At 42.8% G+C, this 16913-nt stretch overlaps 1 protein-coding gene and 1 non-coding gene across 4 annotated transcripts in view; one reads left to right on the top strand and one right to left on the bottom strand.

The window, feature by feature from the left end:
- The window catches only part of cttnbp2 (cortactin binding protein 2), a 162316-nt gene that overhangs the window by 120093 nt on the left and 25310 nt on the right, over positions 1-16913 (bottom strand). The window lies entirely within an intron of this gene.
- On the top strand, positions 11462-11549 carry trnas-gga (transfer RNA serine (anticodon GGA)). Its single transcript is given in 2 exon segments — positions 11462-11498; positions 11514-11549. It is a non-coding gene; the product is annotated as a tRNA-Ser (tRNA).

Genomic DNA, 16913 nt, shown 5'->3' with positions numbered 1-16913 from the left:
TGCAAGGCCCATGCTCTCGTTCATCTGGGTGAAGGTGTTGACGATGGCTTGGAGTTCGGCCTCCGAGTGTGCGCAGATGTAGGCATCATCTGCTTACTGTAGTTCGATGATGGAGGATGGGACAACCTTGGATCTGGCCTAGAGGCAGCGGAGGTTGAACAGATTCCCGTTTGTCCTGTAATTTAGCTCCACTCCAGTGGGGAGCTTGCCGAGGGCGAGATGGAGCACTGCAGCAAGGAAGATCGAGAAGAGCGTTGGTGCGATGACACAGCCTTGCTTGACCCCGGTCCAAATGTGGAATGGGTCTGTGGTGGATCCGTTGGTCAGGATCACTGTTTGCATGTCACTCGTGGAGCAGGCGGAGAATGCTGACAAACTTTCGAGGGCAGCTGAATCTGAGAAGGATGCTCCATAATCCCTCATGGTTGACAGTGTTGAAGGCTTTTGTGTGAGGTTGAAGGAGGCCACGTACAGGGGTTGGTGCTGTTCCCTGCATTTCTCTTGTATTTGCTGTGCGGTGAAGATCATGTCCATTGTGCCCCTTAGTGAGCAGAATCCACATTGCGACTCTGGGAGGAGTTCTTCAACCACAAGAAGGCGGCGATTCTCGCGATGACTGTCCCGGTGGTCGACAGCAGGGAGATTCCTCTGTAGTTACTGCAGTCAGACTCATCACCTTTCTTGAAAATGGTCAAGATTACAGCATTTCAGATCTCCTGGAATGACCTCCTCCTTCCAGAAAAGATTGACGAGGTCATGGATCCACACCAGTAGTGTTTCTCCATCATGTTTTAGTGCTTTGGAGGGGATTCCATCTGCTCCTGATGACTTGTTGTTCTTCAGTTGTCGGATGGCCTTTTCGACCTTGTGCCGGGCTGGGGTAGTGCTGAGATGGTGGTGAGTGGGAGAGTGTCAAGGACGTCGAAGGAGATCCTTGAAGTGCTCCTTCCAGCGGGCACTGACTGCCTCTCAGTCCTTGATGAGCATCTCTCCGTTCTTGGCCAGTAGTGGGGTAGGGCCTCGGGTGCAGGTCGTCTTAATTGCGCTGAAGAATCGTCGCACGTTGTGGTTGTCAGCTAGTTGTTGGATTTCTTGAGCTTTCTCCACCCACCATCTGTTCTTTAGGTCATGATTTTCTGTTGGACCTCGGCCTTCAGACGTCTGTAGAGCTGCTTTCTTGCCCTCAAGTTGTGTTGCTGCTTCCAGTCCAAAAAGTGTAGTCACTGTTGTAATGTAGACAATTGTGCTTAACAAGCTCCCACAAACAGCAAGGTGATAATGACCAGATAATCTGTTTTTGTTATGCTGATTGAGGGATAAATATTGGCTGGACAGTGGGATAACTCCCCTGCTCTTATTCTAAATAGTGCCATGGGATCTTTTACATCCACCTGAGAGAGCAGAGTTTAACCTCTCATCCGAAAGACGGCACCTCCGACAGTGCAGCACTCCCTCAGCACTGCACTGGAATGTCAGCCTAAATTTCTGTGCTCAAGTCTCTGGAGTGGGACTTGAACCCACAACCTTCTGACTCAGAGACTAAAGTACTACCCACTGAGCACTTTTCTTTCTTTCCTTCCCATTGGTCAGAGCGTGTAATTACAACAGGACCTGTTTACATAGGCAGTACTATTATAAATGCAGACATAGGCATTTATAAATGAAAACAAATCGTTAGGAAGTGCAGAGGCAAGTTTAAAAATATATTAGCGATCGGAAAGCTCCCAGTTGCATATGATAACCCCCCACCTCTACTTCGGTCAAGAACGTATCTAAAGCATTACAACATCATCTAACTGCTTCGATCCTTACAAAGGGCGGGACTTTAACATTTGGTGTTCTCCATGCATATTTCAGACAGATGTGTAATGAATCAGGAAACCTTATACAATGGCTCAAATAGAAATGGTCATCCTAATTTTTACAATTCACATCGTTGTACAAGTTAAAAGATTATTTTAACTCATACTTTAGAAATGTAGCTCTTGCTCAAAACTACAATAATCTTCTTAAGCGGTCCCTTGAATCGAGGATGACTTGCTTCCACGTCAAAAAGGGAGGAGTTCAATGAGTTCACAGGTGTTTCAATGAAGGACCTAATATTCCAGTCCCGAACTGCATATTGACGCAACCGAGACTCCAGGATGGTATGTTGCCTCCCTGGTGCAAGGGTCAAGGATGTCTCGGAGCGGGTGCAGGACATTCTGAAATGGGAGGGAGAACAGCCAGTTGTCGTGGTGCACATTGGTACCAACGACATAGGTAAAAAAAGGGATGAGGTCCTACGAAAAGAATTTAAGGAGCTAGGAGCTAAATTAAAAAGTAGGACCTCAAAAGTAGTAATCTCGGGATTGCTACCAGTGCCACGTGCTAGTCAGAGTAGGAATCGCAGGATAGCGCAGATGAATACATGGCTTGAGCAGTGGTGCAGCAGGGAGGGATTCAAATTCTTGGGGCATTGGAACCGGTTCTGGGGGAGGTGGGACCAGTACAAACCGGACGGTCTGCACCTGGGCAGGTCCGGAACCAATGTCCTAGGGGGAGTGTTTGCTAGTGCTGTTGGGGAGGAGTTAAACTAATATTGCAGGGGGATGGGAACCTATACAGGGAGACAGAGGGAGACAAAAAGGAGGCAAAAGCAAAAGACAGAAAGGAGATGAGGAAAAGTGGAGGGCAGAGAAACCCAAGGCAAAGAACAAAAAGGGCCACTGTACAGCAAAATTCTAAAAGGACAAAGGGTGTTAAAAAAACAAGCCTGAAGGCTTTGTGTCTTAATGCAAGGAGTATCCGCAATAAGGTGGATGAATTAATTGTGCAAATAGATGTTAACAAATATGATGTGATTGGGATTACGGAGACATGGCTCCAGGATGATCAGGGCTGGGAACTCAACATCCAGGGGTATTCAACATTCAGGAAGGATAGAATAAAAGGAAAAGGAGGTGGGGTAGCATTGCTGGTTAAAGAGGAGATTAATGCAATAGTTAGGAAAGACATTAGCTTGGATGATGTGGAATCTATATGGGTAGAGCTGCAGAACACTAAAGGGCAAAAATCGTTAGTGGGAGTTGTGTACAGACCTCCAAACAGTAGTAGTGATGTTGGGGAGGGCATCAAACAGGAAATTAGGAGTGCATGCAATAAAGGTGCAGCAGTTATAATGGGTAACTTTAATATGCACATAGATTGGGCTAGCCAAACTGGAAGCAATACGGTGGAGGAGGATTTCCTGGAATGCATAAGGGATGGTTTTCTAGACCAATATGTCGAGGAACCAACTAGGGGGGAGGCCATCTTAGACTGGGTGTTGTGTAATGAGAGAGGATTAATTAGCAATCTCATTGTGCGAGGCCCGTTGGGGAAGAGTGACCATAATATGGTGGAATTCTGCATTAGGATGGAGAATGAAACAGTTAATTCAGAGACCATGGTCCAGAACTTAAAGAAGGGTAACTTTGAAGGTATGAGGCATGAATTGGCTAAGATAGATTGGCTAATGATACTTAAGGGGTTGACTGTGGATGGGCAATGGCAGACATTTAGAGAACGCATGGATGAATTACAACAATTGTACATTCCTGTCTGGCGTAAAAATAAAAAAGGGAAGGTGGCTCAACCGTGGCTATCTAGGGAAATCAGGGATAGTATTAAAGCCAAGGAAGTGGCATACAAATTGGCCAGAAATAGCAGCGAACCTGGGGACTGGGAGAAATTTAGAACTCAGCAGAGGAGGACAAAGGGTTTGATTAGGGTAGGGAAAATGGAGTACGAGAAGAAGCTTGCAGGGAACATTAAGGCGGATTGCAAAAGTTTCGATAGGTATGTAAAGAGAAAGAGGTTAGTAAAGACAAACGTAGGTCCCCTGCAGTCAGAATCAGGGGAAGTCATAACGGGGAACAAAGAAATGGCAGACCAATTGAACAGGTACTTTGGTTCAGTATTCACTAAGGAGGACACAAACAACCTTCCGGATATAAAAGTGGTCAGAGGGTCTATTAAGGAGGAGGAACTGAGGGAAATCTTTATTAGTCGGGAAATTGTGTTGGGGAAATTGATGGGATTGAAGGCCGATAGATCCCCAGGGCCTGATGGACTGCATCCCAGAATACTTAGGGAGGTGGCCTTGGAAATAGCGGATGCATTGACAGTCATTTTCCAACATTCCATTGACTCTGGATCAGTTCCTATCGAGTGGAGGGTAGCCAATGTAACCCCACTTTTTAAAAAAGGAGGGAGAGAGAAAGCAGGGAATTATAGACCGGTCAGCCTGACCTCAGTAGTGGGTAAAATGATGGAATCAATTATTAAGGATGTCATAGCAGCGCATTTGGAAAATGGTGACATGATAGGTCCAAGTCAGCATGGATTTGTAAAAGGGAGATCATGCTTGACAAATCTTCTGGAATTTTTTGAGGATGTTTCCAATAAAGTGGACAAAGGAGTACCAGTTGATGTGGTATATTTGGACTTTCAGAAGGCTTTCGACAAGGTCCCACACAGGAGATTAATGTGCAAAGTTAAAGCACATGGGATTGGGGGTAGTGTGCTGACGTGGATTGAGAACTGGTTGTCAGACAGGAAGCAAAGAGTAGGAGTAAATGGGTACTTTTCGGAATGGCAGGCAGTGACTAGTGGGGTACCGCAGGGTTCTGTGCTGGGGCCCCAGCTGTTTACATTATACATTAATGATTTAGACGAAGGGATTAAATGTAGTATCTCCAAATTTGCGGATGACACTAAGTTGGGTGGCAGTGTGAGCTGCGAGGAGGATGCTATGAGGCTGCAGAGTGACTTGGATAGGTTAGGTGAGTGGGCAAATGCATGGCAGATGAAGTATAATGTGGATAAATGTGAGGTTATCCACTTTGGTGGTAAAAACAGAGAGACAGACTATTATCTGAATGGTGACAGATTAGGAAAAGGGAAGGTGCAACGAGACCTGGGTGTCATGGTACATCAGTCATTGAAGGTTGGCATGCAGGTACAGCAGGCGGTTAAGAAAGCAAATGGCATGTTGGCCTTCATAGCGAGGGGATTTGAGTACAGGGGCAGGGAGGTGTTGCTACAGTTGTACAGGGCCTTGGTGAGGCCACACTTGGAGTATTGTGTACAGTTTTGGTCTCCTAACTTGAGGAAGGACATACTTGCTGTTGAGGGAGTGCAGCAAAGATTCACCAGACTGATTCCCGGGATGGTGGGACTGACCTATCAAGAAAGACTGAATCAACTGGGCTTGTATTCACTGGAGTTCAGAAGAGTGAGAGGGGACCTCATAGAAACGTTTAAGATTCTGACGGGTTTGGACAGGTTGGATGCAGGAAGAATGTTCCCAATGTTGGGGAAATCCAGAACCAGGGGTCACAGTCTAAGGATAAGGGGTAAGCCATTTAGGACCGAGATAAGGAGAAACTTCTTCACCCAGAGAGTGGTGAACCTGTGGAATTCTCTACCACAGGAAGTAGTTGAGGCCAATTCACTAAATATATTCAAAAGGGAGTTAGATGAAGTCCTTACTACTCGGGGGATCAAGGGGTATGGCGTGAAAGCAGGAAGTGGGTACTGAAGTTTCATGTTCAGCCATGAACTCGTTGAATGGCGGTGCAGGCTAGAAGGGCTGAATGGCCTGCTCCTGCACCTATTTTCTATGTTTCTATGTTTTCTATGCCTGTGCGTGGATTTTTTTAACGTGTGGTGGCCGTTGCACACCAGCCACCACAAGGGCTTGACAGAGCTTGGTCTTGGTGCAGTGGCCAGGATTAACCAAGATGACTGGAGACTAGCTCTGCTACTATTGTAGGGCTAAAATAACATGCCTTTAAACTGGATGATTAGATGCATAATTTCTAGTATAAATTCAATCTCAAAGAAGAAACAATGAAAAGACCCAGGTTTACTATTCACAGGTCAGTTTTAATTCAACTCAGTAAGCTGAATACATCAGTAAGTTGAATTCCATCATAGCTAGAGTATCACTATTAAAAATAGAAAAACATTGTAATAATGAGAAACTATTTGATTGTTTAATGTTGCCAGTACGCTTACAGTAGGTTGCATTCTAGTCTTAATTCATCACAGGAAATTACTCCACCACCAGAGACGTATTACAATCAACTAGTTACAGAGCCTAGTGTTATACAACTTAGAAAAACTTAAAATATTCTCTGGACACAACTCAAAACTTGGAAGAGCAAAAATTTGTAATTGCTCTGCTGAGTATTTTTCAAGATTGAAATGGACACAACAGGAACATTTCACAAATCCATGATGACGTATTACTGAAATTTTAGTGACCAGAGTGATCTGGGCTCATCAAGTGTCGACCTAGGAGTGTAGTGAGGCACCACACTGGAGCGCCAGTGCAAGATCCCACTGTTAAATCTGTGACACTTAAACTGCAGAATATGATTTCATGTATTTGACAATTAATGGACCCAAAATCACATCTCAACCTGGAATTTCTGCTAGGGGTGCTATTGGGAAGATGCGATGAGAAAGTGCTGGACACGGCACTGGTTTTGCTGAGGTAAAGTTATGCTGAAGTTGCCACGCAAACTCATTAGCATAAACCTGAATGTATAACCTTCCATGAATCACGCAATGAAGCAGCGTAACTCAATGCAATCAATTCATGACTGGAATGGGGCCAACCTCAAGGCTCTGGATAGGGTAGTATGAAAGGCAAGATGGAAAAAAATTCCCTTCAGAGCGAGTCTGATCACAAGGCGAGACGCTCCCTGCAGGGCCTGTGGCTACAATCGACAGCTGGTCACTGCAGTCGTCAATTAACAAATTACTGCAGGAGGGCAGGACACACCTGCGCGACTCCAACTGACTCCTGTTCATGTCCCAAGGGCAGATTGACTGACTGAATTTAAACTAACTTAAACTGAATTGCTACAGAAAAACAGACCTGAATCAATGGCTTCAGCTGATGGTCACTGTATGTCACGTGATTAACGGCGGATTCATGTGACCACGGCAGCCATGCGCCAGTGAATCTGGGCGTAATGTGATGGCCACCCCCTAAACTCGTGCAGTGTAAACTCGCCATTCTGACCTGGGGACATGCCCAGTTTTGTGGGCGGGGACTGCTTCGGGTGAAGCACCTTTGAACTAGCGTGAACGATCTTGGATACTCCAGTGTAAAGCAGAAATGGGCACAACTCGCTTGCATTTAAAATTCCACAATCTTGAGCGCTAGTTGAGTTGATTTCGCCAGATTAAGCTGATATCTGGGCAGAAACTCCAGGCCCTCATGTTAAGGAGAGAGGATTGGTTTGGGAGATTAAAACCGCAGACTAGGCCAAATGCACACCTCCAAGTAGACATTTTCAATCAGGCACTAACAGAGACCTGGAAGCAGTTGATCACTGTCTTCTTGGCCCAGGAGAATGTGAAACTTTGGCAAAACAAGGAAGGGGAAAGAGAAGAAAATGACAAAAAAAAAGTCAACCTGCAAATAAACCATTTACTAAGTTCCAAAATAATGTACTGAAAGTACAGTAAGAGGAAATTTTCTAACAGATAAAATTGATGTAAATTATGCGAGATAGCTCCGCATCATACAGACCGCCAAATCATTTGCTTCTACCGGCAACATGATGAGCTGTTCTCCATGCAAAACGTAACTTAATCCGAGCAATGTGCAAACGTATATGTGTAAACATATGAAGTTGGCAAGTCAAACACATTTTAAAAAAGAACTGCTCAGTTGCTAGAATGCTTGCAATGTCAACCATTAGATCACAGTCACTTCTTAAAGCTGCAGGACTGAAAAAAAACTCTCAGTAAATTGCAACTTATGAATACAGCCGAGTTCTGACGAACAATGTATTTGCTAAGAATGTTTATACATCGATCAGTATTTCTAAAAGCTGATGATAAGAAGCCATTTGCAATCTTTGTATCACTGCCTAAGTTATCAGCCTTTCCTTCAGCAATTTAGTCTAAACATAAAGCAAACACCAAACAAAAATATTTAATACACTGTTGTCTCCAGGATTTTGGTTAAAAACTCCCAATAGCTGGCTTCACTGACCGGGTGGAATGTGTCATCCGGTACGTGAAGTATTTGCTGCATTCTCTTTTACATTTCCCCTTTTAGTTTAATTTATTATTCTTTCTCGCTATCAGAGAGCAATTTCCATGTTAATGAAGATGGAATTCACCCATACACTTAATGAACAATGAAACTGCTCAATAATCCCAAAAGATTATAAAGTAGCTTCACTTCTGTTGAGCAATGTGGTCAAGCCCCATCTTCAGTAGCTTGGTGCCGCCCTCAAAGTATAACTGTAGTTGATTATCACACCACTGCTAAAACATTTTGTGCCCCATTCACTTAATGAGCCTCATGACAACTATGTTGCAACAAGAAACTCGTGCTGTCTCCAGAGGTGTCAGATTGACCAGAATCAGTGTGCAAAGCAATATATTATAGGTAGGTTGAACCTTCCTTATCTGGAACCCTCGGGACCTGGTCTGTTCTAGATAAGGGATTTTTCCGGACGAGGGGTGGTCACGTTAAATTGGGTGGTACAGGTACTGAGTAAGGGGATATTGGGGCTGGTAGGCCTGGGGCTGGAAGTGCCGCAGAGAGATCATTGGGGGGGGGGGGGGGGGGGGGTGGATCGCGGGGTCAGGCCAGCGATTGCGGGAGTTGGCAGCGAGGAAGGACTTCAATTTGTTCAAGTCGGAGATCTGCACAGGTGCCACCCGGTGGCCGAGAATGGTTCTCGACGAGGGGTGGTTCCGGATAAGGGAGTTCTGGATAAGGGAGGTTCAACCCGTAATCAGGAAAATTGCTGATCTGAGCAGAATGGTTTGCTTGACTGGAGTTCTGTGCTTGAAGTGCTGTGCTTGGACCAGGAGTGTATCTAACTGGTGTCTGCTTGATTGCCAACATTTTTTTTTTATTTAAAATTCTTCTCAATTGCCATTATTGCTTTAAATTGGATTTCGAGGCATTAGATTTGTGGTATTGGCAAATGTTTTAGTCAAACTTAAATTCTGAAGTTTAAAACTATTTTGAAATCTGCCCACAGATTTTTAGAAAAGGCAAAAGATAAAATACGTGAAATGAATGAAATACTCAGAGTGACAGAGTTTCCGTTGGGTTGCACTGGTTTTTCCAGCACAATTCGCCTGAAATTGGCCAAACCAGCGCAAAAGATCAAGGAATTTCAAGCACAAATTACATCCAGTGCAAATCGAGTTTCCGCAATCTTTTGCACTGGTGTAAAAAAACATTGCGCTGGAAGCTAGCCGCGCCCACAAAACTGGCCACGCCCCCAGATCGAGTGTTGAATGTTGCAAAAGTGTACGGGAAGTGAATGCAATGAAATACGCATAATTTTTATTCCATTGTAAATTTCCAATTGCTGTGGAACAGTGGAGCTATTGCTGTGTACTTTTTTATTGTATGCAAGATTTTATTTAATGACAATTTTTTTTTTGCAAAACTACAGCAATTCAATTAATTATAGGCTTGATTTTATTGAGAACTCTGATTCCCAGGGCCTATTCACCAAATCAAGGAATATGCCCAAAGTCTACAGGATATTTTATGAATATTCAGTGGACGAAAAAAAATCCTGATGTGAAATTCAAACCACTTTTGGGGTGATGTCATTTAAATAAGCAACTGCTTATTATTTACCGTTCATCTAGGAATAGATTATAGGTGGTCTGTTCTAATGCTGGAGCATCTAGCATATAACAGACTCTGCAACGAGACAGTATGGAATTGATCAAAGTAGGAAGTCATAGTAGAGCTTTCAAACAAGCTCAAAATAACCCACTTCTATATTCAATGAGTACAAGACAGTTTTGGCTAAGCCAGGTTTCTATTTAAATACATGCACTTCATTTCAATTCAGAATTTTTAATTTTAATTTGTTCTTCAAGCAATTACTTATTCAGATTGTGTGCAGCAATCAGAGTTTGATCTGAGAATATGTTAATGATTATAACTGAATTATGAATATGCTTAGATTTATACCCATCCTCCCACCACCACCACCACCACCCCCCCCCCCCCAGAATAGTAAAGGTGGTCAGCACCAAATTATAGAGGGTCATTTTGAGTGTATACTGGCACGGAGAGTTACTAGCATGTATTCGGTAAATTACCCCATGGTGCCTGTTCACACAGAAAAAGGCAGAAGGCATCCTGTGCATGTTTCCTTGAATGCAGCACTGTTGCATGTATGTGACAACATCTGCAGCAATTGGGAGTCAAAATCCATCTGATCTTGCACCTGCATAGCATCAAAGCTACAATAACAGAGCTTATTATGTCCACAGTTTTCACATCAATCTTGTGCATTAAATTGAATGGTTTGAAAGCAATGCCAAAGGTCCATAATTACAGCATTAAATTCTATTCAAACAGTTCATATATATTGCTACATGAATGCAACATGGCAAGGCAAAATTAATGGTTTTATTAAAAAATGTTTAGATTTTTTTCTTCCCCTCTCTTTCGTTCTTGTACCACACACTATAGCCAGCCCTTGGGCAGGTGAGAGCGAGGAAAGGTTGGCACGCACATTGCTCTGAGACTTTGGCATATGTTAGGCTGCAACCAATAACTAGAAGGAGGATGATACCTCCCCTATGCACGTAAAGTGCCTGATTTCTGCTTAGCACCTCCGCTGATGGCACAGTGAGACCAGGAGGATGCCACATGGAGCATCACAAGTACCAACCCATATCCCAACACACAACGCAGTGCTTCAGACAGTCGACATGTTGTGCCACCATACCACCTGCTGTCGTACAGTGCTTCGATTGGGAAGGGGAACACTTCCATTGTTTTTTTGCATTTTCTTTCGATAGAAAACCTACAAGCACAGACTGCTAAATTGTAATTGATTAAATTTTAGCAACTAACAGCTAAAGTTAAATCGCAACCAAAAACTAGCAATATAGCATTATAAAACATATAGCACTAAATCATTGAATTTAATTGGTTTGTACTGGACAAATTGTATATATGGTAATACCTTATTCTTAATAGAATATTGAATTCTAGCTACACTATGTGGGTATGCTGCTATAATTGAAGAGTATGATCATTACTTCCAGCAGTAAAGTTTGAGGCTGAAAAAAAAAATCACTAGTCAAAGTACTATCTTATACATACTAGGCACTTCAGTTCTAAATGGATCTTTTAATTTGGACAGTTAATCCATTGAAGTTGATTTTAAGCAACCTGATGTAAGCTCTGCCTTTTGGCACAAAATTTAATGTGATGCTTTTGGCAGAACATTAGAATTGCTAATTTTAAATCACGTTAACTAGCTTGGATCATGCTTTGTTGATATCTACAATAACATCAATCCGAAGTGATGTTTAAAGATAGGTGGGAATTATTCACCTCAGTTAATACCGTCTAGGTTCTATTCTTGGTTACTAAGATTCAATTTGACCGTGATCTTTGAATCCCATCATCAATAGGGCCAAAATAGCTCAGTTGGGAGAGCGTTAGACTGGAGAGCGTTAGACTGAAGAGCTAAAGGTCCCTGGTTCAATCCCGGGTTTCGGCAATTGCTGAATATTTTCAATTCACTAAATATATTCACAATTCACTAAATATATTCAAAAAGGAGTTAGATGTAGTCCTTGCTACTAGGGGGATCAAGGGGTATGGCGAGAAAGCAGGAATGGGGTACTGAAGTTGCATGTTCAGCCATGAACTCATTGAATGGCGGTGCAGGCTCGAAGGGGCGAATGGCCTACTCCTGCACCTATTTTCTATGTAACTCTGTTTCTTTGCCAATTTCAGACACCTCCCTTGTCATTCACTCAGATTGAGCCAGACCATCCAAAACCTTAGTGTCCTATTTAATTCTAAGCTGAGCTTTAAAGCTCACATCCTACCCATTAAGACCACCTGTGCAACATTGCCCACCTGCACTCCTACAGCAGCCCTGCATTGCTGAAATGCTCATCTACGCACTTGTCACCTCTAGACCCGATTATTCCAATGCCTTCCTTTTTGGCTTCCTGTTCTCCACCCTTCATAAACTCCAACTTGCCCAAAATGCAAACACTCTTGGCCTGTCCTGCACTGCAGCCCACTTACCCACCGGTCTCATCCTCCAGCAGCTTTCAGCTCCCCAGCATATTTTCTTTTCATTTTCAGGATGTGGGTGTTGTTGGCATTTATTGCCCCTCCCTAGTCAACGATATAACGGAGTGACTGGCTAGCAACCGCATTGGTGTGGGACTGGAATCACATATAGGCCAGACCAAGTAAGAAGGGCAAGTTATCTTCCCTAAAAGACATCTGTGAACCAGTTGGGTAGTTACAACAATGACAGCTTCATGGTCACTGTTTACTGATAACAGCTTTATATTACCAGCTTTTAAAAATTTAATTCAAAGTCTCAAACTGCTGTGGTGGTATTTTAACTCCTGTTCTTTGGATTATGGCCCACATCCTTTGATCCTCTCTGGCCTTTTGTGTCTGACCCCTCCCCCAACCCTTCCCCTCCATCCCATCAGAGCCTTGAATCAGATCCACCCCACTCTCGGAAATCTCCTCAAACTCCTGCGCCTCTTAACTTCTGTCCCCTTTTTTTAACAAGCATTCTAAACTCCCATACTTTAAGCAGGCTCTAGGAGCCTTTCATAGGCTGTCCCTCTATAGTTTGGCATTTGTTTCTCTGTTTATTTCCATTGTGCAGCGCCTTGGTGCATTTTTTAGCTTAAAGGTGTTATGCAACTACAACCTGTTGTTATTGATCATACGGGAGTGGGGGGGTGCAGAAACAGGCATATCCCCGGAAATGTTGCCCTGCCCATAGGTTTACCTTCAAAGGGTAATGAAGAATTTATTCCTTAATTGAATACTTACTACCGTAAAGACACTTCACTGGATTATTTTTACAAAACCAATGGCTATGCAACAAGCCAGGTGAAGAAGCCCAGCCAGCTCTCAGTTAGATAAAAATCCTTTATAACAGTTATTTTCATCAGCAAAGAATGGAGCAGAGCGGAGCTCCATTGCAGAAGGCTTAAGTTTGAATTCCAATCATTCTCCTCAAAGGATGACTTTTACTGTCTGCTATCCAGGTCACTGCATAGATCACTTTTCAGAAACAGAATGCACACAGCAGCCATCCAGAGACACCCCACTGCCCAAACCATGCTGCTCTTCCAGTTGAAGAATGATACCCGACAGTAGATAGGACTGAAAGGGTAACCATCAGTTTTTAAAAAAACAAACAACATCCCTCCTTATGAATTGTTAAAACCTACCTAATTCTACAAAATAAGATTTATTAATTTAAAGCTTTATAGTGCTCAAGCTATATCCTCTCAATGTAATCTTACTTTTAAAAAAAAATATGTATTTTATGTGCAACATTAGCTAATAAAGTTAAATGAAATAAAAACAGAAAATGCTGGAAATCTCAGCGGGTCAGGCAGCATCTGCACAGAGAAACAGAGTTAACGTTTCAGGTTGATGACCCTTCAAGTTAAATGAAACCTTTCTTGTACTCCGCTTGATTTCCAAAGTGTGCCTGCTTTTGGCAGTAAAACCTTCTTTCCAATAGAATAGAACAGAATGCTCATAAATGTATCAAATTACAAAAAGAAATGACAGAATTAATGTTCAGAAAGTGGTACAATGAATATAACCTATAATCCTGAAGATACATTACCAGCCGAAACACATGAACCATCGCTAGCTGGAGTAAATGCTGGCTTTGCTATTTATTCTAATTTTGGACAGTATTATCATTACAGTAAACATACTTGCGAAAACAGCCATTGCAGTTCGATGAATTCCTAAACCAGAGAAAAAGGGGTCCCACTTAATACAAGAAAATATACAAGAAAAGGCCATTAGACCTATTAGGCTGGATTTGTGACCGGGTTTTCGCCACGATTTGAACCTCCGCAGCGAAAATCTGGTCGGCGGGATCCTCTGGCACCTCTTTGTGGTGGCGCTTCCATGTACCACCGAGGAGAGGTGCGCCGACGTAGATTGTGTTTGCGTCGCACTTTCGGCACTCTCCCGACCCGTACGCCATGCCCAGAATAACCTGTCGGTGCAGCCCTGCCAGCAGTGGTAAGTATGAAGACCTGCAAAAAGTTAAAGTTTTTATTTTTTTAAATTATTTTTCAGTGATTTAGTAGGTAAGGGTTTGTTGAATGTTTTGTGAATGTTTTTTTCCCCCTCTTCCAAGGCCTCTCTCGCAACGCTACCGGGCCTGGATTAAAGTTGCCGAAACTTGCGGTTTGCACCGCGAATCCTCGTGCAATGCCAACTTTACCACGATGCAGACGTAAAGGCCAAAAGTTAGGCCTAAAAACGGTAGCGCAGCGAAAACAGTAATTTTGACGTAAAACTACTGTTTTCGCCAAAAAACGAAAATCTAGCCCAATATGGAGTCTGCTCTTTCCAATAATCAGTGTACAATTTGCACTCCCAATGGTCTCCCTTATTTAAGACCCTCAGGGTGGTAATTAAGCACATGTAAAACCTCCAAAATAAAAACTAGGGGCCCAATTTTTTTTGGAGTAAGTTGTTTTTTCTGGCGTAAGTTGTTTTTTCTGGCGTAAGTTAAAAAATGGCATTTTCCCCAAAACATTTGCTCCAGAGTAAGTCAGTTAGGTACGATTTTTTTAGTTCAGCTTTTTTTTCCCCCGAAAAGGGGGCTTTCCCAGACACTTACGCCAGTTTTGGCCATTTATGCCACTTTGGCCAGCTAAAACTTATTCCAAATCCATTTAGGTCAGCGTATGTGGCCAGCTCTGAAAAATATTTCGTCCAGTTAAGAATTCGGCGCAGGTTAGTACATTTAAAGCACCAAGACTTACAAAGCACTAAAAGCACAAAAATAAGCATTCAATAACATAAAAAATACAAGGAAGTTGAGGACCTGCACCAAGACTTACAAAGGCCAAAAAGTAATAAGCAATCAATCAATAACAAATAAAAAATAGAAGTCCTACCTTTATGCCAGAATCAAGTTTTTTTTTTAAAAAGTCCCTCCCCACCCCATCAAAACACTCTTTCTTCCCCCCCCCCCAAAACTCTCAAGCACAACCATCAATACATAATAAAACTGAAGTCCTACGTCGGCTCGGGAAGTCAGCGGGCCGGCCGGCCGGTGCAGGAGGCCACTCGGCTGGGAATAGGGTGCGGGGAAGGTCGGGGCATTCCTTCGGTCGGGGATAGGGACTGCGAGCATCGGGTCCTGCGCGCAGAACTTCACTGTGCATGCGCGCAGCTGCTGGCAATGCTTTCTGCACTGGCCTATTGCTCTGCCCCCCACTTCACTAGCCACGCCATGCTGGGATACCTGAGAGTTGGCAGAGCGGGCAGGATGGGGCCCTTTTTTTCGGCGCCGTTTCCAGCACGCAAAGTCAGCGCACTTAAGGTAAGTGCGCCGAAAAAAAGGGGTTGGGGAAAACTGGGCCCTATCTTCCCAAAGAACATCAAATAAAGTCTACATTGGATAAGCTTGAATGATTGTACAGGACATTCTCATTATCCCAGCAGAACTGCAATAAACTGTTCCAACATGCCATTTGATCGGCAGGTTAATACTGATTATAATCACAATCCCTAAATCCGATGTGCATCTAGCTCCTTTTCAAATAAATTAGATCAGCATAGAATTAGCTACTTTTCCACATATCTACTACTCGGTTGGGAAACAAATACACTCTTATAAAGATTACTCTTTTGACTCTTCTCCCCACAGTTAAACTCTCAGTGCCCAGTGACAGTAATAACTATTTCCTGTTAGAACCTGACATTTTAAACTTGGTAAGTGTAAAGCTAAACTCTAAGACAATACTGATTGGTTTAGAGCTGAGCTTTTTCACACGGGAGACTGTAAAAATATATTACTGTGTTTTTGAAGGAAAAATTAGTTACATACCATGCCCTTCAGGAAAGGGCTACACCCAGATACAGTCAATTTAACTGTGTTTAGACAATTACTCGCCTGCAGACATAGCTACGTACTCTCCTCCTGTGCTACAGCCAGAGAAGGGACATCAATAGACATCACTTTGCCTTATAAATAACGTTGTTGATATTCTTTATGCATTCTGGGTTTCTTTACCAGCATTATTTCAAAAACAAATGTATGCATGAAGCAAACTTCATCAAATTAGTTTTCCCAGACTAGGCTACTGTGACTAACATGGAGATCGTGCCTGCATATTTGTTCAATGCATGATCATTTCCCCTGAAATATACAATAAATACAGCTCAATAGATTTGATTACATTATCCACACCCCAATTATTAACTTTTCCATTATCCTGCAGAACTTTCACAAGACAAAGTCTTGTACGAGATGCTAATTCTTTGCACAGCCACTAATCACAATTGACTTCTGTCCAACATAAATCAACTTCACACAGGTGTTGCTGTACTATAGCGCCAGACCAAAATTTGGGTAATCTTAATTATCCATCAACTTCTGCTATTTGCCGGGTGAAGAGAGGAGCCATTATGATAATGGAGGTTCCACTAAAAAACGTTGTCTACAATGAAATGGGGATGGGGTGCTCTAGATTAACCATCTCAACCAACCACAACTGAATGGAAAATTCATAAAATGAAGGAAGGACAGATCATGATCCAGAAGCACTATCGTTACAGAATCTAATGACAGCAATGTTTATACCTGCCCAGCTTTATGATGACTGAAAAGCAATGGGAAACTGTGAGGGTATCAATCTGAAGAAAAGTTTCATGTGTAATTTTCCTATAACTGGAAAAATTGCTTCTGCCACAACCAACACATTTTTTTTTTAGAATTAGAAACCAGTCAGATGAACTTTGAAGAGACAAGTGAAATGAAAACCTTTGTTCTCCTTAATGGCTGTGCAGCTGTGGAACCACTAGCATCTGAGACTTACAATATAAATTAAGTGGA

Source organism: Pristiophorus japonicus, chromosome 15 (assembly GCF_044704955.1).
Source record: "Pristiophorus japonicus isolate sPriJap1 chromosome 15, sPriJap1.hap1, whole genome shotgun sequence".
NCBI lineage: Eukaryota > Metazoa > Chordata > Chondrichthyes > Pristiophoridae > Pristiophorus > Pristiophorus japonicus.
The sequence above is the reverse complement of the archived record's forward strand: the minus strand, read 5'-3'. Positions and strand labels throughout refer to the sequence as shown.